Raw genomic sequence first — 25483 nt, forward strand, 5'->3', positions numbered from 1 at the left:
AGGAATCGAACTCGGGTCGGCCATGTTGGCCGCTTGTAAGGCGATACCGAGAGTATCTTGCCCGCATGGCAGAGCCTGGCAAGCTACCCATGATGTATTCAATATGCCAAACACAGTAACAACAAAGTCTCATGATGGAGACGTTACTGGGCCCGCTCAAGCAAATGTAGATTATTATTATTAATCATCTAACAAATCTTTTTTTTTTTTTGCTCTTTCGGTCTCACCTGGCAATGCACAGGGTTTACTCCTGGCTCATGCACTCAGGAATTATTCCTGGCACTGCTCAGGGGACCATATGGGATGCTGGGAATAGAACCCAGGTCAGCCGCGTGCAAGGCATGCTACCCACTGTGCTATCACTCCAGTCCCCATCTAACAAATCTTAACTAAACTGATATCTACCTAAATATCTATTTGTAAAGAACCAGAATCAAGAAGCAGAGAGATTTATATTTAATTAGTGGTTTCTTTAGTTTGTCTTATTAGATTATTGTAATATTATTTTTTCCCTTGAACCTTGAAGTCTACATTGTAAATAACTAACATAATAATGTAGAGCTAATTTTATTACAAAGATAGAGTAGGAAAAAGATGTAGTGTGTTGCTGTAAGCTAACAAATAATGTCACAATTAACAGGAACATCGTTACTAACATGCTATGTGACTAGAAGTAACTGAGAGAAAATACGTGAGGGAAAGATTTAGTAAGATATGACAGCAAAACAAAAAAAAATGCCTGTTTTGTGAATTCTTAATTTAGTGAAAACTCAAGATAATATTTTGAACTGTTTTCAAAATCTAAATATTTTATGCAACTTTTGTTCTTAATATGTGGCTATTTAGAAGAGAAAATACTAATTTTTTAAAGGAAGTGTTGAAACATTGAGGAAAGAAAAGAAGGTATGTGTCTATGGATATTTGGTTTGTTTTTAAGTCTTCAGCATTGTCTGTAGCCTTTGAATGAATACAGATGTGGACATACAATTTTTAGTAAACATTTTTATGTTAGGACCGGATCCATAGCATAGCATAGCAGGTAGGGCATTTGCCTTGCACTCACCAGACCTGGGTTTGATTCCTGTCCCTCTCAGAGAGCCCGGCAAGCTACCGAGAGTATTTCACCCGCATGGCAAAACCTGGCAAGCTACCTGTGACGTATTTGATATGCAAAAAACAGTAACAACAACTCTCACAATGGAGATGTTACTGATGCCGGCTCAAGAAAAAATCAATAACAACCAATAACAATGGGAGGACAGTGCTATTTTTATGTTCTTGGGATGATAGATACCAAGAAGTGGAATGGCTGGGTCATATGAGAGTTCTAATTACTTAATAATTACTTAATTACTTAATAATTCTTCATATAACCTTCAATTGAGAGTGCATCCGATGATTAATACCACCAATAGTGAATAAAAGTTAATTTTACACTGTTTTTAGACCAACTCAGTATTTCATCTTTTATATAGACCATTCTCAGTGATGTGAAGTGATATCTCATTGTCACTTTGATTTTTATTTTCCTGGTAATAACTACTTACAAGCATGTTTTCATACACTTTTTGACTATTTGTATGTCTTCTCTGGGGAATGAATACCGTTTAGGTATAAGAAAAGATGGAGTCTTCAATTTCCCATAGTAGGGATCGAGTGAAAGAGTGTCATTTTGAGTGAAGTAAGTCAAAGGGATAGACTCTCAAATTTTTGTTATTTATACAACTGCCCCTGCATAACAATTAATTCTTTAATCATTATACTTAAGTGATTTGTAAATGATCATTAGTCATTTCAAGACTTATTAGATTTAAAGAATTTTCCATCAAAAGACATGCATAAAAAGTTTGTTTCAAGTTTATTTCTGTCGTAAAGAGACCATTTCAAGGCAAGATATTTACATTTCAAATAGGTGTTGCAAGGTTTGTACTTTCTTCAGTCATTTATAATTCAATCACTTAGATATGAAGTGCTGACACTGAAATGTAGAAGCAAAAAGTTTCTATTCTCTCAACTTTAAAAGTATCTAAATTAAATCTGGCCCTGGTCAGTAATGGAAGTGTCGAAACTGAATGCTATCCACTTAAAATAATGTGGTTTAAAAACAGCTTGAAGATGATTAGAAAACATGTTTGCAACTAATACAAAAGAAAAAATTCTCACTTCTAAAGTCTCATGCAATAGCAACACAGCACATTTATTATTTTTAAGTCGTGAAGGTATGGAGTGAGAATATTGTGTTCTTTCTGGTGTGTATAGTAAGAATAAAGAGGAAGTTCATATTTTGTAGATGCAAGTAGTAAATAATTGATTTAAAAGTTGCATTATATTTATAACTTGCATTATACATATTGTGTGTACAACTATGATATAGTATTTACTACATGGTTTGTATTACACATGAAATAATAAATGTGATATTTGGGAGAAAAATAGCAATATGAATACTTCTCTTGTAGTCGAGAAGTGAGTTTTTATTATTTGCTTCAATATGCATAATTAATTTGTGTAACACAAAGTAAGTATTCAATGAATGTTTATGAATGAATGGATGCTTGGCATCCTTTATTGGTATTCCAGAAAGGTGGGGTAATTATCTCTAATGATAGATACCGTTACTCTTATTAACCTCATTAATAAATTGAAATGGATCTCTAAAGAAACAGAAATATAATATTGCCTAATGGAAATATTAATTGGACATTGAAAGTAAGTAAGAGGATTAAAAATATTACCTGAAAGATAAGCAAGTACTTAAGAACTCATTTCCTCCTGGTAGCTATCAGAGAGATTTGTACTGTATTTGGAAGAAATGAGGCAATACAGGTTCTTTGAGAAATGTCATCAATTCTGCAGTATAAAGTGAGCCAATAAAACTAATCTACAAGGAGCTTTTAGATTTTGATTAGATTGTAGATTGCAAGCATTTTGTGAAGTTTTTGTAAAAATAGCAATTGATTTCCCCTCTAACCAAGCAATTTAATCTATGGTACAAGTCACAAAGCCAGCTGTGGGATAGTGGTTTTCCCTGCAGGATCAGTGAGCTAGAAGCAATACACCTGCCACCAGGCTTCGAAAATAATCGTTTGGCAAAGATAATTTTAATAGACAGGAATAAAGGTTAACAACCTTTGTTAAGGCTTTTTAAAGCCAGAATGATTCAAGTGCTACATTCATCTCTCCGTTCCTTCCTCTTTCAGTCTTATTTCATTGCACGCTAAATAGAAATTGAGACCAGCAGGTTTTTGGTACATAGTTCATCTTAGTGATTCAAATATGCATGTATTCATGCAGAAACACATTAAATGTATGGCATAGCTTGAGCAGTATTCCAGAAAATTAAAGGTGAATATAAAAAAAAGATATTTGCTACAGGTAATATAAGCAAGGGGGAGGGGGATATGGTTTCAGTAGTACACTGAGTAGAGATGAGCACATACAGATCTTGCTTTTTTTTTCCCCAAAAAAGTGAAATAGTAAATGTTTAGGAAGCACACAGACTGGACTCTGGAGATTTAGCATTCTAATGAGGATCTCTTTCCTAGAAGTTGCAGTGTAGTCCCCAGCCTTAGGCAAAAATATTTCATAAAAACAAAAACAAACAAGAAAAAAACATTTAGGTTCCTGAGCCATAGTACAGCAGATAGGGCATGTGACTATCATGCAGGGGACAGGTTCAATCCCTGGCACCACATCTGGTCCCTCGAGTAAACCAGAAGTGATTCCTAAGCACAAAACCAGTAAGCCCTGAGCACCACTTGGATATGACCCCAAGACAGAATAAACAAAAAAGAGTTTAATAGTATACCTAAAGACTTTGCAGACTGAGATGAAAAGGGGTGGAAATGAACTATATAGGGGTAAAGATTGGGTGGATAGAGTGGCAGGAGGGATCCATCCAGTGTTAGCAGTGAGTCAGACACTGTCATCATAGGAGCATCATTCAATAGCTTGCTTCTACAATTGCCTCTTGGTAGGATATATGAACATACATTTGTGGAGAATGGAAGCAATCCATTGTGTCAGAAAGGATATGCTTTACCAAAACCACAATTAAGAGTAAGTCTACCATGAAATGCCATTTACTTTTATCAATTAAAAATATTAAACAAAGTGTCACTTTGAATACCATATAATTACATAATTCCTTGTTTACTTACAAGTACAAAAAATGAATGACTTCTGCCCAGAATATTGACCTTAATTATCCCTTAGTCAAAGGATTATTGTATAATAATTTAGTTATTACATAAGTAATCATATAATTAAATTTATATAATTATGACTTTATATAAATAATCTGTCAATGCACAGGAGTTACTCCTGGTGGTGCTCAGGGGACCATATGGGATGCCGGAAATAGAACCCGGGTCAGCCACATGCAAGGCAAACACCCTATCTGCTGTGCTATCGTTCCAGTCCATAATTATAAGCATTATATGTAAAGTTCTTAGTAGGTTCTCACAACTGCCATATTATTAACAATTCAATCCAGAGAGTACATTAGCACCAGTAATGTGCTTATTTTGAGTTCCTGATGTGTTTATCTAGAAATCTTTTGACTGTATTGTCTTTTTTTCCTTGTTTTGACAACAGCATAGCTCAAAACAAATATCCTTGCTTCTTGCCTAAAAAAATTGTATCAAACATCATGGAATAGTGCCTTGGATATTAAATTTACCATTGTTTTCAAATTAATATTTCATTCTAATTTTCCTTTGTCCAGATTACTTATTAGCTATGCACTGACAATTAATTACATAATTTATATTTATGATTGGTTTTCATTGTTCAATCTACATTATAGACTTTCTCAATATTCCAAAGATGGAGTAGTTCAGAAATGACTCAGTATCTCTCATTTATTCTATCTCTACTACAGACCTGCCAATTTTAAGTAGAAAGTATTTTTGAACCATATTTGTTTTGTTTATTTTTACCACATTCTATAAAGAACAAAAAAGAGAAAATGGATCAAACTGATATTAATTTTAGTAACAAGTGCTTTTTCTTTCAGTGTATGTTTTCCAAATGAAGGATCTTAACATTAGGTCACTTTCTCTCTTGTTAGCTTTCTACCTGAATCAATGATGTATTTTTTGTATGGAACCTTGCAAGACTCTGCCTATCAAGACCCAGCATAATTTCATAACAAATTGAAAAATATGGGTTTAAAAATACAGCACAGTTTGTAGGGCACTTACTTTTCACATAGTCAACCAGGGTTCAATCATTGGCATCCCATTTGAAAGTCCAAACCTTCCAGAAGTGATCTCTGAGCACAGAGCCAGCATAAGCCCTGATTTTGCCTGTGTGTCCCCCAAACAAAACAAAGCAAAATTGCAGAATATTTATTAAATCCTATAACTATTATCATATTAAGTCTGTAAGCTCTTTTGTTTGAATCAACTCAATTTATTTACATTATGTTGATCTTGTAGACTTTAACTTGGTACAGGCATAGGTTACAAAACCAAATCAATTATAACCTATAGCAAAGATTCCAGATTTGGGAGAAAAGTTTCCAAAGGGATGAGAGGCTGAAAGTGTTTTAAATTATGGTTTTGTTCAATTATAAAATTAAAGCTCTTTTTCAAATCTATTTCTCATTAACAACTACAATATTCAGTATAAATTTAGATAAAAAACAAAGAAAAAAGCTAAAGTAGTCCATATCTTTAACATTCAGAGAACTTTAATATTTACATGTAAGATATAATCTACTATCCAAATCTCTTCTGTTTTGAGTTTAACTAATGAGTATTTGATTAACATGTTCAAATACTGTTACTCCAATATTGACCTTCAAGTAGTCATATAGCTAGAATTCCACATAAAATTTTTGTCTGAATATTTGATTCTATAGCTCGAGTGTATTCTTTATCAGTACCTTTAACTATTTCAAATATTTTCACCTATTACATAAACATTGTGCAACATATAATATGATACTATTTTTCCTTTTTAAATTTAACATTGTAAATTTAATTAGTTGAGTTTCTCCCACCGCAGTGCAGCAAGCAGAACCTGGCAGCTGAAGTCCTCTGGAACCCAGCCATAGTCATGCTAAGACACTCTCCACATGCTCAGACAAGCCTCATGCATGAAGGAACCAGCAAAGGAAACCAGGTGTGTGGGAACCAGGGCTGAGCTTCAAGCCTGCTTGAATCAGAACTGGGCCTCCTCCACCCATCTTCCAGTAGCTAGATAGTTACACCCACAAACTGCCATGTAATCCACCAACAGCCAAGATCCAGAGGCTATAAAACCAAGCTCCCAGAAGACAATAAGACCTCCTGTTGTCTAGTTCTTGCTTTCTGAGAACCCGGCACTGTCACTGCCCTCCTGTTGTTCATGGATTTGCTTGAGCAGGCCCAGTAATGTCTCCATTGTGAGACTTGTTGCTGCTGTGTTTGGCATATCGAATACGTAATGGGGAGCTTGCCAGGCTTTGCCATGTGGGCGAAATACTCTCGGTAGCTTGTCGGGCTCTCCAAGAGGAGAAGAGGAATCAAACCTGGGTCGACCAGGTCGGCCACTTGCAAGGCAAACACCCTACCCGCTGTGCTATTGCTCCAGCCTGGCAGGCTACTGAATATATACTGACTGGGAACACCTTTAAAGGTGATTAGAGTCTGCCCCCAAAGCCTTTATCCCTTGCTGAGAGCCTGGGAAGCTACTGAGAGAATCCCGCCCGAATGGCAGAGCCTGGCAAACTACCTGTGGTGTACTCAATATGCCAAAAACAATAACAATGATGGTCCTCATTCCCCTGACCCTGAAAGAGGCCCCAGTATGCCATTGGGCTACACTAGCATGTACAGGAACGAATAGAGATGTTACTGTGAAATATTCAATAAAATGGGGGTTTTGTTGTCTTAATATTTTCTCTACACTTCTTAGAGGGAAAGAGGCCAACACAGAATGATCCTTCTCCGTAGTGGGACATAAAGAAACATACCGGTGTAATAAAGAATACCCAAAGGCAATGGAAACAAACAAACAAACAAACAAATAAAACATGAGAACTGGTATTCAGTAAGAACCAGGCCCCTTGAGGGGCTGGGAAATAGAACATGGTAAAGGGAAGCATTCAATGGGGAAGAAGAGGCAGAGCTGAAAGACACTCAAGTGTCATGCATGAAACCCTATCAGTCACCGTACTGTAAACCACAGAGCAAAAACGTATTTTTATTTTTAAAATGTCATTTGTAAAAGCAGGGTAGGAAGCAAATGGGGAGAAGTGGGGAGGATTGATAGAGGGAAGTGAACACTGGGTATGATGGGATTGATGTTGAAACATTGTATGCCTGAAACCCAATTACATATATCTTTAGCTTAGTAATTTCATGATGACTAAATAAAAATACATTATAAAATTATTTTCACTATTTTCAACATTTACTGGTTTTGGCATATCGAATATGCCACGGATAGCTGAAATGGACTGGAATGGGAAGGAATGGGAGTGAAGATAGATGGTCGGCAACTATACCACCTCCACTTCCCTAATGATATCGTTCTAATAATAGCAAACATTAGCCAAGCTGCATAAATGCTGGCTGACTTCGATTGTGCGTGTGTAAAGGTCGAACTAAAGCTGAATCTCATGAAGACAATGTTTATGAGAAACGGTCTCATTCCTAATGTTCCATTTACTCTCAATGGAATGAAAATCTCCAAATGCAACAGTTATGTGTACCTAGATTGAGAAGTCAACATGAAGAATGACCTGGCACCTGAGTTTTGCAAGAGGAAGAGAGTGGCTCTCAATGCCTTCAAGAGCACTGAAGAAATAGCAGAGGATGAATAACCTCCGGTTCTGGGCATATCTCTTTGATTCCACTGTTCTTCCTGCATTAACATATGACTCAGAGATCTGGGACCTGCGAAAAAAGGATGAGAATGCTATTAGGGTCTCCCAAAGAGGAATCAAAAGAGCTATGCTTGGAGTATTCTGCTTCACTCATGTGAGAGAAAGAATCCACAGTTCTGCCCTCTGTTGAAGACCAAGAATAAGGGACACTGTCTTGTTTGCCAAGGTGTCGAAAATCAAATGGCGGACACATAATTAGATTTGGAGACTACTGCTGGACTAGAGCCATTACCAACTGGATTCCACGGGATCTCAAAAGATCGCATGGCTGCCCACCTATGAGATGGTCAGACTTCTTCATGAAGACCCTGAACTATCGGTTTCAGGCTCTTCATGTACCTAGAACAAGCAGATGCCATTGGGTCACACTAGCACGCGACAGGGACAAGTGGAGATGTTACTGGCACCCACTTGAGCAAATCGAGGAGTAACAGGATGTCAAGTAATTAAGTGATTCAACATTTAATACATAATTTTACCAAAAATTAAACTATCACAATAGAAACATATTTTCTTTATTACATATCTTTTACATTCTTTTCTGGGAATCAATACCAAAATTATACTGACAAGATTATAAAATATCAGTCCTACAGGTAGTGACTTTTAATAAGATAAAGCATCTACAATTAGTAGTGTAATTTTTTTCAATTTAATTGATTAACACATATATTTTCACAGTATTAGCTATTTTCTTTTTACTCTGTGATTTGGGTAATAATTATTTGGGCAATAATTATCTGGACATACCAGCCTTACAATAAAGGCTGGATTAAAGAAAAGTTCTTTAGGCTTCTTTACATATTATGAAAACTTAAGTAATTTTAGTGTGATGGTTTTGATAATTTAAATAAAGATGTAAGCAGTCTAGCCCTGTAGAGTAATATAATTCATTGACTAAAAAGAGCATTATATAAAAAAGTGTTTATTCCTATAAACTTATTAAAGAGAAAGAGTTTTCTAATTGGCTGTTGGCAGTGCTGCTGCTAAGCTCTGGTGTGATGATGGTGTCACCAGTGGCTGCATTGAGTTTGATGCCATGTTTCCCACCATTTTACTAGCACGGCCTACCAAGAAGTCAGAAGGCTGAATTTATGCTCACTATGAACGTGTGAATGAATGCATGCAAGGTGTTTGTAAAATGTAAGAAGAGTTTCTGAAGAGAATTAACCAAAATAGCCCCTATGTCACATATGCTATCAGTCAATTGTTTTGATTTTACTGCTATCTGGCAGACCTCAGCTGCCTTGTTTAGTGAGCTGATACTCAGACATACCAGCCTTACAATAAAGGCTGGATTAAAGAAAAGTTCTTTAGGCTTCTTCCTTGGCAGATTCAACAGACTGGGAAATAAATGAGCTGAAGAAATGAGAGTTGCCTTAGAATACAGTTATGTACAAGTTATCGTGGATATTTTGTATTTTAATAATTCTGTTCATTTGGCACACTCTAGCCAAGACTGAATATATTGATTGAACTACGAGGATCTTTTTCAATCTGAAAGACACCCTTGAGCCCCCCTTATTTTATTTAAAACATTTTATGGCATTTTAGACAGTAGGTTGTTTTTTTGCCAGTTATTGTTGGTTTCAGCCCTTTGAACTATTAATGTCCACTTTAATAATACTATACTTACCATTCTTCAGGATCAGCTGGAGGGTGGGTGATGACACAGTTATGTTCTTGAGATAAAAATCTTAGTGAAAGACAAATCAATGGTTTTTGGCTACATATGCCAGAATAAAAGCTACTTAGTATTTTGTATATATTTTTTAGATCCTTCATTATTTTAAAAGTTTAGCGAATCTTTCCTAAGTTTAGCAAAAAATATTTTCCTATAAAAATTATTTAAAATATATTAAAATATAGCCATGCAATTTAGAAATCAGTCATTTTATATTTTAATTTTAAAGAATAACCAGAATAATTTCAGAAATTGTATTTGCTATTAAAGCATTCTGCCTGCAGAGATTTCTAAATATTTGGATTAAATTTTCATCATTTATTGAGGTGACAGTTTATAATACTGTATAAGTGTCATACATTTAAAGTGTGAAGAAATGAATTATTTCATTAACCTTGTTACCTCAAAAGTTTGAGCTATGCTGTAACACTTGTAAAAGTATATCTCCTTTTCCCTGTCCTAGTTAGTCAAATTTGATTTACTTTAGTAAAGACCTTGGTATGTCTTTTAATTATGCCTCAAATATCTCTTGACAATACATGTTTCAAACCATTTCTCTTTGAAGCTGATTGGTAAAAAATTTTACATTTATAAATCACTAAGAAGGCATCTTATGGCAAGACCTGCAATTAATTAGAAGCCAAGTAATAATAAAATGCAATTAACTCAATGACTACTTTTTAAAAAAAAATCATCTCATGCAGAAGAAAATTGCATACAGTCAGATGGAGAAACACTTTTCTCTGACAAAGTGAATGTAAAAATGTAGCCCTCTGCCTCCTTCATTCCATCAATTCTTATTTTCTCCACCATTTTAATTAACATGTTAATAAATCCCCCAATAGATTTAATAGCAAGTGACAATTGCAAATCACAAGCTGAAATAAAATCTAACACAGTAAATTTGTTACTTGTAAGAAATATCATTATTGCCTAGTCAACCATAGTTTTCTTCTCTCCTACCCCTTTCTCTTAAGGGGAAGGTTGCAGTTTGAAAAGATTTAAACGTTAGCCCCCACATATTAAGCAGAATTAATGATCTATTTGCTTTTAAGCCATATATTAGTTCCAGTTTATCCATCTATTGGGTAAACGGTAGACATTACTTGGTCACTATGATAGATTTGAATGCGGGAAAAAACATCAATCAGTGTCGACTGCTGATTAGTTGTTGGTGTCCGTGACAGTCTCTTCCATCTCAATGAATGAAAGCCAGCTGATTGCTCTCACTTCTCACTACACCCATTGTCCTCCAAGCCACTATATTACATAGATAATGCTGAGGGTGGAAAATTCTCTCTGCCAGCTAACAGTGAATCTCTTCCCTTTACTTATCGTCACATCCTCATTAAGTTTCCTTCTTCAGATTACTTTAGAGTAAGACTGGTCAACATATGTGGAAATATAAATGTATAAAACTTGAGTAATATTGGGTGAAAACAGTTGTGTTTTAATATTAACGTCTGTTCTTGTAAAACAGAGAAGTAACAGAAAGTGTACTTCCTCAAATGAGATGATATAAAGTAAATATGTGAAAATGTAAAAGTTGACAGTTGATGAATGAAATATTGTAATAAGTAAAATATTACCCTGGAGAACAATTTATGTTCTGGAATACAACAGTAATTAGACTAGAAACACTCATATTCATTTCCTCTTAAAATTTACTCAGGCCAATCTTTCATTACTAAGTTATGTGTTCCAAGTCCATTATGAACAATGCATCCAGTTTATGAGCCTGAAGAACAGATGGAATGTATTCATTTGAGGAAATGTTTGGGCAAGTGTTAAAGACATGACTTTTGACTGTCTTGACACCCAGAATTATCTAGCATATGGGCAACTTTTGTCACTAAAAACAAAATCAGAAGGAACAGATTATCTAAAATCAGGAGTAAAAATTAGTTAAATAAGTTTAACTATGTTTTCTTTATATAAGCCAGATACTACCAAGTACTAAATAGCATGATATATTACTTAAAATATATTTTATAGATTTAATAGTCTTGTGTCCTTGTCATTTTTATTTCTTTTTTTCTATATCCACTGACATTTAAGTATAATGCTTTAGATTAATCCATAAATAAAATTGGGTACCCACAGTCTTCAGTATGCAAGCACATATTCAAAATTCTATTTAATATATTCTAATAGAAGTGGGGCTGGAGCGATAGCACAGCTGTAGGGCATTTGCCTTGCATGCAGCCATCCTGGCCAATCTGGGTTCGATTCCTTCGCCCCTCTCAGAGAGCCCGGAAAGCTACCGAGAGTATCTTGCTCGCATGGCAAAGCCTGGCAAGCTACCCGTGACGTATTCGATATGCCAAACACAGTAACAATTGTCACAATGGAGACATTACTGGGTCCGCTGGAGCAAATTGATGAACAATGGAGAACAGTGCTTCAATGCTAATAGAAGTGAAAAATAAAGAGGAAAAGAGATAGTACAGCAGATATGGCACTTGTCTTGCCTGCAGTCAAGTAGGCTTTAATCTCTGTCACTACATATAATTCCTTAAGCATCACCAGAAAAGGTCCTTCTGTATAGAGCCAAGAGTAAACTCTGAATAGCCAGATATGGTCCTCAAACCAAAACAAAATGAAAATTGAGTAGAAATATGTAATGATTAATTTATTAATTCAATTCTTATAATCTGTAAAAGGTAAAGGTAAAGGCCCTCCCGTCGATCGTCGATTTGCTCGAGTGGGCCCAGTAACGTCTCCATTGGAGACTTTGTTGTTACTGTGTTTGGCATATCGAATACTCTCGGTAGCTTGCCGGGATCTCCGAGAGGGGCGGAGGAATCGAACTCGGGTCGGCCATGTTGATAATCTGAAATAAATTTTAAAAATGAACAAATAGAAGCATCAATTATAAATCCAAAAAGTATTCTAATTTTGAATTTTATTTCAATTGCCTAAACACATAACATTTGACATTTCTTCTTTAGCATTAGTATGACATTTTGTGTAAATATAAAGCAATTATATTGAAAGTATGAAGAGAAAACTCATATCCAAGATGGGAAGTGATATTGGCTGCTGATTAACTGAGATAACATCTTTTCATAATGAGTTTTTCAAACAGGTAATACTTAAGCATAAAACTATTTTAAGAAAAGGAGACAAGAGAGAGAATACAGTAGGTAGGGCATGTGTCTTACATGCAGCTAACCAGGTTAGATCCCCAAAACTGCCAGTAGAGATTCCTGACTGTAGAGCCAGGAGTAGACCCTGAGCATTGTCAGCGTGACCCCTGAAACAAACAAACAGTAAAAACTAAATAAGAAAAAAAAAGAAAAATTTAAAAAAAATCACAAATTAGAATACTGAATAGCTAGTTTCTCTCTTCTAAATTTTTGTGTGAAAAGCATAATGATCGGCAATCTTTAGTTCAGTTATATTTGCTTTAATAATCAGTATTGCTTTCACAGGAAAGAGACAAAGTCATATTTAAAATATAATGACCTATATCAGTATCATTGTTGGAAATTGCATAAGGATGCTGTGATGGCAGAAGAAATTGTGAAAATACAAATACAAATATGCACAACGTTCACTGTTAATTAAAGGAAAACTATATAAGAAGTTCAAGTTTAACTGGAAGTATGACTTGATCACTTGACATCCCGTTACACATCGATTTGCTCCAGAAGGCACCAGTAACATCTGCATTCATCCCTGTCACATGCTAGTGTAGCCCAATGGTGTCTGCTCAGTCTAGGAACACGATGAGCCTCAAACCATTCTTTCAGGGTCATGACGAAGAAGTCTGACTATCTCGAAGGTGGGCGGCCACGCAATCTTTAGACATACCGTGAAATCCAGTTGGTAATGGCTCTAGTCCAGCAGTCATCTCCAAATTGCATTACATGTCCAGCCCTTCTGGAAGTACAGGGACAAAAAAAATTCCACTATGGAATTCTTTGCCCTGGCTTAAAAGCTCTCTCTCCTATTTCATTGTCAGATCACCTAACTATAATCAAATGAAATAATATGAAATGATATTCAGTTTCCCTAAGATTTTGTATATTTGTATAACTTTCTATAGCAGAATATATTTGGCTGTCCAAATTTGTTGAAAGTCACCATTTTTGCTAAAATCACTTATCAATAACAATTGAGTTTAGCTAAAACTTCTTATATTAAAGTTGTTTTAAAAGTAGAGATGAGGGCGTTAGTGTAATTCATTTCTTGCTCAGCTTCCTATATAAGACAATAAATACAAATCATCTAAATAGAGAGCTGCAGACTGGTACCCACATAAAAAAAGTTGTTTAGCTGTAATCCTCAGGGTCACTTGCCTCATGGAGTATTAGTGTTGTTCAGCAGCAGATATTTGTCACAAATGAACCAGAAAGATCTTACCAGTCCTTTTGCCAATTCCCTTGTACCAATGCACTTGGACTGGTTCCCCCTTGACTGGTAACCAAGGCAGAACTTCCACAGAAAAATAAAACAGAGCTCTCATGCCTAAGAAAAAACAAACATTCACTCTTGACAACCATCATAACTTGTTTAAGATGACTGTGGGTAGCTGGAAGGATGAAAAGCATAGAACACATGTTTTGCATAAAGAAACTCTGGATTTTATCTTGAAGAGGGTAGCTTCTGATAAACAAGGAATTTGATTTTGATAACAATGGTGTTGATTGATATTTGATAACCAACTGATAAATGCCTTCCTCACCTAGAATGGTTGGGTATGGCTCTCAGACAAAAGAAATAAAAATTACTATGGAAGGTCCTGTCTAGACTCAGAAACAATTTTACTCAGAGAATATGTGATTTGAATTCTTGCATTAATGTGTCAAATCATTAAGTTCTGCAACTATCTTCTGAAGTTCATCAAGCATATTACAATCTTATTTTTATATAGCACAGCTATGATATATTAAAATTAAAAGGCCTTCCCGTTGATCGTCGATTCGTTCGAGCGGGCCCAGTAACATCTCCGTTGGAGACTTTGGTGTTACTGTGTCTGGCATATCGAATACTCTCGGTAGCTTGCCGGGCTCTCCGAGGGCGTCTGCCTTGCACGCAGCCAACATGGCCGACCCGAGTTCGATTCCTCCGCCCCTCTCGGAGAGGGCAAATATTAAAATTACATCAACAAAATAGAAAATTAAACCCATTTTCTAGAATGCTTAGCAGAAAATGGTATGATATGAAATCCATGCATTTATTAAATAGTGAGCGACACATTTTAAATAAGAATTGTAAAATAATTCTGTTAGTAGAGTAAATTAAAACTATTTTTTCCTATTATTTAGCATCTATAATGAACATAAACAACCCCAAATAAATATATATATATATATTAATTAATATAGCTCAATTCTCTCCCCTTTTCAATAGAACATTCTCTAGGATATCTAACTTTGTGTTCTGGTTTGAACCAAGGAAAACTAATTAGAACCATAAGATACCTCTAAAGATTTGGATCATAAATTGGAGATGAAAGCAAGACTATTTACTTCACTATTCTTTCCACTATTTTTAACATTTGTTTTCAATATTTGTGTTCTACTAATCAGTTTAAGACTTCCTTTGTTTCTGAATCATTCAGTCATTTCATGGACAGAATTTAAAGATTTGTGACCAAAACCATATAAAATTAGAGAATTAGTCATGGTTTACAGATCAATGGTTGTATATTTGTAATTTCAGTTCCACCAAACGAAAAATATGTTTGTATCATTTTTAAAAGTCAAAAAATAATAGTGTTCGGCAATAGCATGACCCAGTATTACTACCCAAGATATTAAAAGAATTTTAAGAAATCAATAAAGGTGCTTATCTTCCAGAGCTGTTAGAAAGTAACAGGATTGCCATTTGTTCCCCAGAGAGCTCTGTTTAATTGATGGCCCTTTTGTTTTGCTAAAGAGAGATTAACATTTTATATCCCACTTAGGCTGAGTTCTTGTAAATTACCTACTGGATCAGGTAGGGCTTGCACACCTGAGCCCATATCCTGGGGCAAAATGTATTGTTTTAGGAAGTGTATTTTTTTTCAATTTAAGGAGAGCCCCAGGGAAATTGCAGAAACCTTTACAATGCTGGATGGTGACAACTGGCAGGGAGCCACTGTGAGGCTGGTGAGGGAAAAGGGAAGCTTCCCTTTTCAGAAGGGAACCCCCAAACCTCTTCATCCCTGGTAGCCGTTTGTCTGTCTTTGGGAATGATGTGTGATACAGTGGGAGTGGAAGGCGGAGTGCCAAGTGAGTTTAGTTGGTCAGTTTAAATCCGAGGGAGGGAGATAGCAGCGGATAAAAGAAAGCTTCCCACCAATCTCTCTCCCTCTTGGCACACTGTCTGCACTGTTCTCTTGCGCCCAAATGAACTAGTGGATCAGGTAGGGCTGATACTCCCGGACAGATGGACAGCACAGGCAGCCCCAGAGACTCACAAGAGCAAAATACAGTGGAACTCAGACCCCAGGAAAACTCAGATTCAGGCAGGGCTCAGATGCCCAGGTGGTGACAAAGTGCTGATCAGAGACGGGAGTCTCACCCACACACACCTGGACTTGACCAGAGATGAGGAAAGCTAAGACCAAACGACAGGAACTGCTGGGGTACAGTTGGGAGCAGTCACTTGACAGGCCCAATGACAAAGCCCAGGGATTTTACCTGTAGGCACATGGCTGTGGCCAGAGATTAAGGAAATGTTAAGTGACAGAGAACTGTTGGGGGGTTAGTCCAAGAGAGGCCCACAACAAGGTTTCGAAAGTCATACGTTGGACCACGCATCATGAGACAGAACAAATGACCTGGTTCATGGGTCAAGGAGATGTCTGAATATTTGACGAGGGACCCAGACCTATCAACTTCAATTGTAGGAGTAAATTCTACCTTTCATAGTTTTGGGGCACACCCAGTAATTTTCAGGGGTTACTTATCAGGATTGCATTCAACAATCACTCCAGAGGTGCTCAGGGGACCATATGGGATTCTGGAATCGAACCCAGGTCCACTGTATGCAAGGCAAATGCCACCTGATATATTATCGCTCTGGCTCCAAAGTTCTTCTTAGCCTTGTAAGTTTTTCTATGCACAGCTTATAATTCACAAGAATCCCCAGCACAGGAAAATTTTTTCAAGTTAATGAGGCAACTGAGTTGGGACAGGAAAGGGGTAGGGGAAAGTCCCTAGGAAAAAGTCATCTGTCTGCAGGGAGATGTTTGGAAAGTTTCCCTATCCAAGGTTGGGTCCCCATACTAGAATCCACTCCTGACTGTGTTTTATCAGATTGTAATAGTGACAGTTCAGTGCAACTGCTGCTGGTGGGAGAGCCAATAAAATGACAGATTTGTCAAAAAAAAATTTCCAGTTTGGAAGATGAGAGGTAATGTCCTCAAAGCAAGCATCTTGTCTTTCAAACTGAGAAGAAAGGGTAGGTTGCAGACTGCTGGCTTTCTAAGGCACACCTCCCCTTATCTGCATATCTAAACAAAGCAATGACCAGGATGTTAGGAACAAAATGAGGAATACTTATTAAAAGCTCTTAAGGCTTTGGTGGGGTGAGGATTGTGGGAAGAGTAAAACAAGGGCAAGGATCCTAGTGTAGGAATTTGTTTTCCTAGTTTTCTTGTTAGGACTTGCCAGTTTCATGGCAATTCAGCTCCTATCTTGAGCAAAGGGAGAAATTTAAATGCAGAACTAAAAAAAGAGCCAAAGGCATTAGAAAGAGGAAAAGGAGATTCCACTTTATCAGAAAGGGTGTTAAGAATTGTCAACCTCAGAACTGAGCAGATAGGGCACTTGCTCACTCAGATTCAACTCTAAACACCTTCTATGATCCTCCAAGCCTGCCATGAAGTAAGCCCTGAGCACTGCCTAGTGTGACCCCCAAACTAACAAAGAATTATTAGCATGCTTTTCTGGGAAGGAAAGTTCCCAGAATTTTTTTTCTGAGAACTTTCTATTTTTATTTCTATGGAAAGGACTCAGGAATTGGTGATCATTTCTTCTATTAACAAAGGGGAAAAAATTAAATAGGCTTCTTGTTAGATTACAGGGCTTTCATTATGTTCAGGTCAAAATAATTTACATTCATAATGGAACATCTTTACAAACACTTCCAGAAGGTTATTGCTATTAAAATGTCTTTTTTAGGCTAGCAGTGAACTGAGGATGACATCTAAATACCATTACATATTATAAGTAACTGGGCCTCTGCATAGTTGGATGATTCAAAGGTTAGTAAGATAATGCTCAAGATGAGTTCTGATTATATTGTCACAAGCAAGAATGTTTTGAAGGAAGGTTTGGAGCATGTCAAAACCACACAGAAGAAATTTGGAAACAATTTCAATATCAAGTTTTATTATTACATTTTTACATAGTGAATAAAATAGGAACTTGATAGTATTTATTTCGACATATGGAAAATTTGGTGATGTGCCTAATATGCATATTACAATATCTTGTTTCCAAAATATATCACTTCATGTCACTTAACTTCCCGTTAGTCATCGATTTGCTCGAGCGGGCGCCAGTAACGTCTCCATTTGTCCCTGTCGCGTGCCAGTGTAGCCCAATGGCATCTGTTCCCTCTGGGAACATGAAGAGCCTCAAACCGATCCTTCATGATCTCGATGAAGAAGTCTGACCATCTGGTAGGTGGGCGGCCACGCGGTCTTTTGACATCTTGTGGGATCCAGTCAGTAACAGCTCTAGTCCAGCGGTCGTCTTTAAATCTCATTACGTGACCAGCCCATCTGATTTTTGACACCTTGGCAAACGAGACAGCGTCCCTGATTCTTGTTCGTCGACGGATGTCGGAATTCCGGATTCTTTCTCTCATTTGAGTGAAGCGTGATATTCCAAGCATAGCTCCAAAATATATATTAATATAAAAAGATTGGCAATGCAGGGACCAGAAAGATAGCAAAGCAGGTAAGGCACTTACCTGTTTTGCCCGAGGCCAAGCTGTGTTTGATCCCAGGCATACCATATGCTCCCCAGAACATGCAGGGGGTGACTCCAGAATGCAGAGTCAGGAGTTATACCTGAACATCACCAGGGATAATACGCAGTCAGGAGTTACCCCGAGCATCACCTCAAAACAAACAAACAAATTAAAGACTAGCAGTGCAATGAATACTGCAAAACAGTACCTTAGTCATGTGATCAAACTGAATATCATCTGTGTTGTGATGGTTGAAGTAGTGTGTCATTCCATAGGGTGCAATGAAAATCTATCACTTCTTTGATACAACATTAAAAAATGTATTTAACCTTTTTCTAATTAATAAGAAACATTTAGGGGACAGAGAGATAGTACTCTGGGTAAATTGTCTTATATGTGACTGATCTGGATTTGATTCCTAGTCTCACAATTACTCTTCCAAGGACTGTTAGCACAGAGCCAGAAATAGCTCCTGAGCACTGCTGGGTATTTCCTAAAACTCCAAACCGAAAGAAACACTTAAAAGTGATATTGCATAAATCACCAAATTATAGTCTTAAAAAAATGGCAAGATTATGAGTGTCAAGGAAAGAAAACAATACATTCAGTATAAGTAATTAAGCATATATGACATCAATAAATAGTATATCAATGCCGTAGTCACTGTATTATTGTACTTTAGAGCTTATTTTGAGTTACTAAAGAAATTCCACTGTGATCAAAGTATTATAATCATTCATCAAATATGATGGTTAATTTGCTTGTTTGTTATAGGGGCACACCCAGCAGTGTGGTGTGATAGTGGCAAGAAGCACTTTTACTCCCACCTGTCCTCAGCCAAGTGTGAGTTGTGCTAGCCTGAAAATTGGTTCTCTCATGAGTAAAGTGTGCTTTTCACATTGTCCTGTCCTTGGTAACATCAGGACCACATCCAGGTATGCTTTATGGTCTACACAGTGCCAGGAATGTAACTCAATTTAACATCTAAGCATCTGTTTTTTTCACTTTTTTTCCCTAGCCGTTTTGATGATCCAATTTAGGTTTGTGGAAATATATTTTTACTTTTAGAAAATAAACAACATATTCAGGCATAAAGTTAGAAAATTGCTCAAATTTTATTATGATAATGAAACATACTCTTTATTAGAAATAAAATAAAAGGAATAAAATCTAGGGCCGAACTAGGCTGCCAAAGCAAAGAAAGACAAAAATGACTGTCTGTACTTTCAATGCACATATGCTGGTATCGGATGCACCCATCGAGGACCTGATGGTGCAAGCATGAAAGATCAAGTACGACATCATTGGTCTGACCAAGATGAGAAAGCATCAATCACATCACGCCATTTTTTTCAATAACTTAGACTTTATTTTTGTTTGTTTTGTTTTTGATTTTTATTAGTGAAACACCATGAGGTACAGTTATAGACTTACAAATTTTTGTGCTTGGGTTTCATTTATACAATGATCAAGTACCCATCCCTCCACCAGTGCCCATTTTCTACCAACACAGGTCACACTGTTGAAGAACTCTTCCTCGAAACATGAGAAAAAAGAGGCATTGGTGGTGTCAGTGTCCTTGTCAACATGAACTTGGCCATAAAAATTGATTCATTTGAATGTCTAACAACCCAAATAGGACAATTACACTTGAGTAGATGTGGCTCACTTCCGGCAGTTTCTATCTTCATTGTCTATGCACCAACATCCAATTATGATGAAGGAGAAATTGAGAAGTTATACATGGAGATGGAGAATTTCTATAAAAGGACCATACCTTCTACAAGATAATTGTCGGTGATTTTAATGTCAAGTTAGGACTAAAAAGAGAAACCGAAGAACTCCACATGGGGACCCATGGCCTAGAATGGAATGAACAGGGTGAGAGACTATTTGAGTTCATCATGACGACCAAGATTTTTCATGGTAACTCACAATTTCAGAAGACCAAATCTAAACGTTGGACATGGGAGTCTCCTGGTGGATGTTTCCACAATGAAATTGACCACATCATATTCTATCAATGGTTTTGTCTGACCGATGTTTTGCTGTTGTCCCAAAATTCCAAATGGGGTCGAATCACCATCTTCTTCATAAAAAATTCTACTTCATGGAGTGGGGAGAAAGGGCTGCAAGGTTTAAGAAGAGAACTCCCAGAATGACCACCAACTGGAAGCTCTTTGGCACTACTGCGACAATATGGGAAAATGCTGTCATTGACAACATTGACAAGGAATTTGATTGACTGGTTCAGCGCCTCAATGATTGTCCGAAGAACTTCAAGAGAGAGATAGCCACCTATCTTCCAAATCTCTAGAACTCATTCGCAAATGTGGCTTATGGCAATCCTCAGGCAACCACAAGTGAAAGTTCGAGCTCGCAAAGCAGTGCAGAGAAGCGATCAAGGAAGACCTGAAAGATAGAAGAGCAGCAGTGCTGGCAAATGCGGCAGAACCTGGGAAAAGCATTCACAAAGTCCGCCTGTCCTTTTCCAACTACAAGACCAAGATGGCTGCCCTCTGACGTCCTGATGGATCTATCACATCTTCCAGAAGGGCAATGCAGAAGATTATCCATGACTTCTACTTGGATCTCTTCGATAGCCATATCCACCTGCCCACATACCAAATTCTGCAGAATGGACATGTCATTCTCAATGTTCTCCCTTCTGAAATCTGACATGCCATTTCATCGGTAAAGAAGTGAACAGCACCCAGCCCAGACAAGGTCAGACCCGAACAACTGAAGAACCTGCCGTCAGTACTCATCAATACACTGGCTTGGCTTTTCACATGCTATCCATCCCAATGGAAAACCATCAGGACTGTACTATTGTACAAAAATGGAGACATCCATGACACTGGCAACTATCACCAAATCTGCCTGTTGTTTGTCATTTACAAGATGTTCACTTGAGTCATCCTGAATTGGATTGGCAGAACACTAGTTAAACGACAACCATGCAAGCAAGCTGGTTTCCAAAAAGAATTCAGCACCATAGACCATATCCACATGATAACCAAGCTCATCGAGGTTTCTCAGGAGTTCAAGATGCCGCTCTGTCTAATGTTCATTGGTATAAAGAAGGCCTTTGATTCTGTTGAAACTGAAGCAGTCATCAAAGCCCTAGCCAAACAGGGCGTTCAAACTCAATACATCAGGTTCCTCCTTGAGCTGTATTGCAGATTCACTACCAGGATCTCACAGGGAGGTGATCATTGATGTCAAGAGAGGAGTTAGGCAGGGTGATACCATTTCACCGAAACTCTTCAGTGCCACCCTCGAGAACATCATGTGATGACTGGAATGGGAAGGAATGGGAGTGAAGGTAGACCATCGGCAACTATACCACCTCTGCTTTCTGATGACATCATTGTAATAACACCAAACATCAGCCAAGCAGCACAAATGCTGACCAACTTCGACTGTCACTGTGGAAAGGTCAGACTGCAGCTGAATCTCACAAAGATAATGTTTATGAGAAACAGTCTCTTCCTGACGTTCCATTCACTCTCAACGGAATGACCATCTCCAAATGCAACATTTATGTGAACCTAGGTCAAGACATCAACATGACGAATGACCTGGCACCTGAGTTTTGCAGGAGGAAGAGAGTGGCTTGGAACACCTTCAAGAGCATTGAAGAAATAGCAGAGGACAAATAACCTTCAGTTCTGGGCCTGTCTCTTCGATTCCACTGTTCTTCCTGCATTAACATACACCTCAGAGACCCAGACCCTATGAAAACAGGATGAGAACGCTATTCGGGTCTCCCAAAGAGGAATCGAAAAAGCTATGCTTGGAATATCACGCTTCACTCTAACGAGAGAAAGAATCCGGAGTTCCAACCTCCTTCGACGATCAAGAATCAGGGATGCTGTCTCATTTGCCAAGGTGTTGAAAATCAGATGGGCAGGATACGTAATGAGATTTGGAGATGACTGCTGGACTAGAGTCATTACTTACTGGATTCCATGGGACATCAAAAGATCGCATGGCCGCCCACCTATGAGATGGTCAGACTTCTTCGTCAAGACCCTGCATGATCAGTTTGAAGCTCTTCCTGTTCCTAGAACAAGCAGATTCCATTGGGCTACAGTAGGACGTGACAGGGATGAATAGAGACGTTACTGGGGCCCGCTCGAGCTAATTGATGAGTGTTGAGTGATCAAGTGAAGAAGTAAAATTAAATTCATTTAAATTTTTGTGCTATATAATTTAAGTAAAATTATGATGTTTTTGAAAACAGTAACTAGAAAAATACATTTACAATTCATATATCTATGAAAGAATTTAGATTTAGGATACATATAAAATTCTTAAAAATCCAAAACAAGATTTTACAAACCCAGCAGTCATGTCACAAGAAAATTATTTAAAGCATCACGACCACAACCATCCTGTTATTCGTCGATTGCCTCGAGCAGGCCCCAGTAACATCTCCTTCATCCTAGCCCTGAGATTTTTAAGAAAGTGCTATATTCAAGGCTCTTTAGGAGATTGAGACCCATCATTGTTTATTTAAAGCATCAATTACTTAAAAAATGATTAATATCTTTACTCATCACAGAAATGCAAATATAGATTAAAAACTGACTACTAAGCTAAATATAATTCTTTTTTCCATTTCCTCTGTGTGTGTGTGTGTGTGTGTGTGTGTGTGTGTGTGTGTGTGTGTGTCTGTGTTGGGCTTCACCTAGCAGTGCTCAGTACTTTGACCTCCTGGCTCTAAGATCATTACACTTGACAGGGATCCAGGTACTGTGTGAAGTACCAGGGATTTAAACTAGATCTTCTGGCTACATACATGGAGAGCAATCTCCCCACTGTACTAGCTCTCTGACCCCTATTCCTAATTCCTTAAATATCTGAGAAGTCTAAGTATAACATTTTATTTTCATTTCATCATCCTGTTATTCGTCGATTGCCTCGAGCAGGCCCCAGTAACGTCTCTTTCATCCTAGCCCTGAGATTATATTCAAGGCTCTTTAAGAGAATGAGACCCATCATTGTTACTGGTATTTGGCATATTTGGTATGCCAAGGGGAGTTTGCCAGACTCTGCCCTGTGGGCAGGCTACATTCAATAGCCTGCAAGTTTGTCCAAAGTAGGAATGAGATAATAAGATGTCATAAAAAGATGTCCTGATAAGATGTCGCGCGGCCGCAAATGTGGCCGCGCGGTTCCGGGAGCTGGATTTTATACTCTCTGAGTCTTGGCCAGGGGGCCAGGTGGTGGGTGTGACCCCCGCCTACTGAAATTTGGAGGATCTGGGTGGAGGGTGCTCAACTCCAATCCGAGTAGGCTGGGAGATCTCGGCCCCAGAACCCGTGTGGATTTGTCCCTCTGCCAGTACCTTCATGTGTGTGGAGAGTGGTCTCAGCATGGCGGTGGCTGGTCCTGGAGGTCTTCGGCTGCCGGAGTCCTGGTCAGGGCGGGGAGGAAAGCTCAACCCGCTCCCCTCCAAGGGGGCTCCGGCGAGGAACAGCCAGGCGTGGGGGCAGAAGACTGCACTACTTACAGAACAGTGCGCAAGTATAAAAATATATGTGAAATAACATTGATTACAGGCTTTCTCTTTAGAAAACCAATATTACAATGTCTGAAGTCATTTACATTTGCCTTGTGGCTTACTGATTTCTTCTTAAATATTTACATAAGGAAAATGAAAACCTATGTTTACTCTATAAGTAACATACATTGTCATAACTTCATTCATATTAACAGTAATGTGAGGAGATTGAATTCTTCCCATGAAATTAATGTATAAATATATTACATTTGAATTTAAATGATAGAATAAATTAATAAAATAAATTGAATAAATCATATCATTTTATGAAATTTCAAAACATTGTCTTTATTATGGGCTGGAGTGATAGCACAGCGGGTAAGGCGTTTGCCCTGCAAGCGGCCAATATGGCCGACCTGAGTTCGATTCCTCCGCCCCTCTCGGAGAGCCCAGCAAGCTACCGAGAGTATCTCGCCCATACGGCAAAGCCTGGCAAGCTCCCCGCGATGTATTCGATATGCCAAACACAATATGCCAAACACAGTAACAACAAGTCTCACGATGGAGATGTTACTGGGCCCACTCGAGCAAATCGATGTCTTTATTATAAAAAGCCAGTTTATATAGCATACTTGCATTTATACAAAATGCTTAAAAAGTGGAAAGTGCTTTAGAAATGGAACCAGAGAGGTAGTACAGCAGGTAAGGAGCTTTTCTTGACCCAGATTCAATCTCCAACACCACATATTTTCTTCTGAGTCCCATCAGGATTGGACCCTAAGTGCAGACACAGGAGTAAGCCCCCAAAACAGCAAGATGTGTCCCCAACCTCCCCCAAAATGGGGTATAAAAGAAAATTGATTGTGGAAGAAAACAGAGCAATAGAAGCCTGAGCCAGCAATAGCTTCACTATGGCATGCAGGAGGGGTGTGGTGTGTGTGTATGTATGTGTGTGTGTGAGAGAAATGTGTGAGAGAGATAGTCATTTTTATACAATATCCGTGATGGTTTACATGACTATTTACTTGTCAGACATCAATATTCATAGTAAAACTGCCATATATTATTGAATATAACATCTATATCAGTAAATGGATATTAAAAATTAAGGATTAAATTTAAATTAAAAAATCACTAAGTGGTAAGTAGCACTGTCCTCCCATTGTTCATGTATTTGCTCCAGTGGGCACCAGTAACATCTCCATTGTGAGACTTGTTGTTACTGTTTTTGGCATAGTGGCAAGCAGCTATATATACTTAAAATTAAAATGTATTAGGAGAGGATGAAAGTTCACATTATAAAATATGTGATTTTGTTTTTAGTGTGTGACTAAATACTGTTTAAAGTTTAGCATTGCAATCATGAATTCCCTGCTGGATTCATAATACTCATCATCATTCAGAGGCCTCACTCTGGGATTTAATCTTACTCATCAGATGTGATCAACTTTCCATCACTTGACATTAGTGCAAAGCTACAGAGGGAAACTTTCTGAAA

The 25483-nt window shown here is 37.7% G+C and overlaps 1 pseudogene; it reads left to right on the forward strand.

Annotated features, from left to right (window-relative positions):
• Window positions 1-8915: 8915 nt before the first annotated feature.
• Window positions 8916-9230, forward strand: LOC130026540 (enhancer of rudimentary homolog; annotated as a pseudogene).
• The last annotated feature ends 16253 nt before the right edge of the window (window positions 9231-25483 follow it).

The sequence above is a fragment of the Sorex fumeus genome, unplaced genomic scaffold, assembly GCF_029834395.1.
Source record: "Sorex fumeus unplaced genomic scaffold, SorFum_2.1 ptg000034l, whole genome shotgun sequence".
Classification (NCBI taxonomy): Eukaryota; Metazoa; Chordata; class Mammalia; order Eulipotyphla; family Soricidae; genus Sorex; species Sorex fumeus.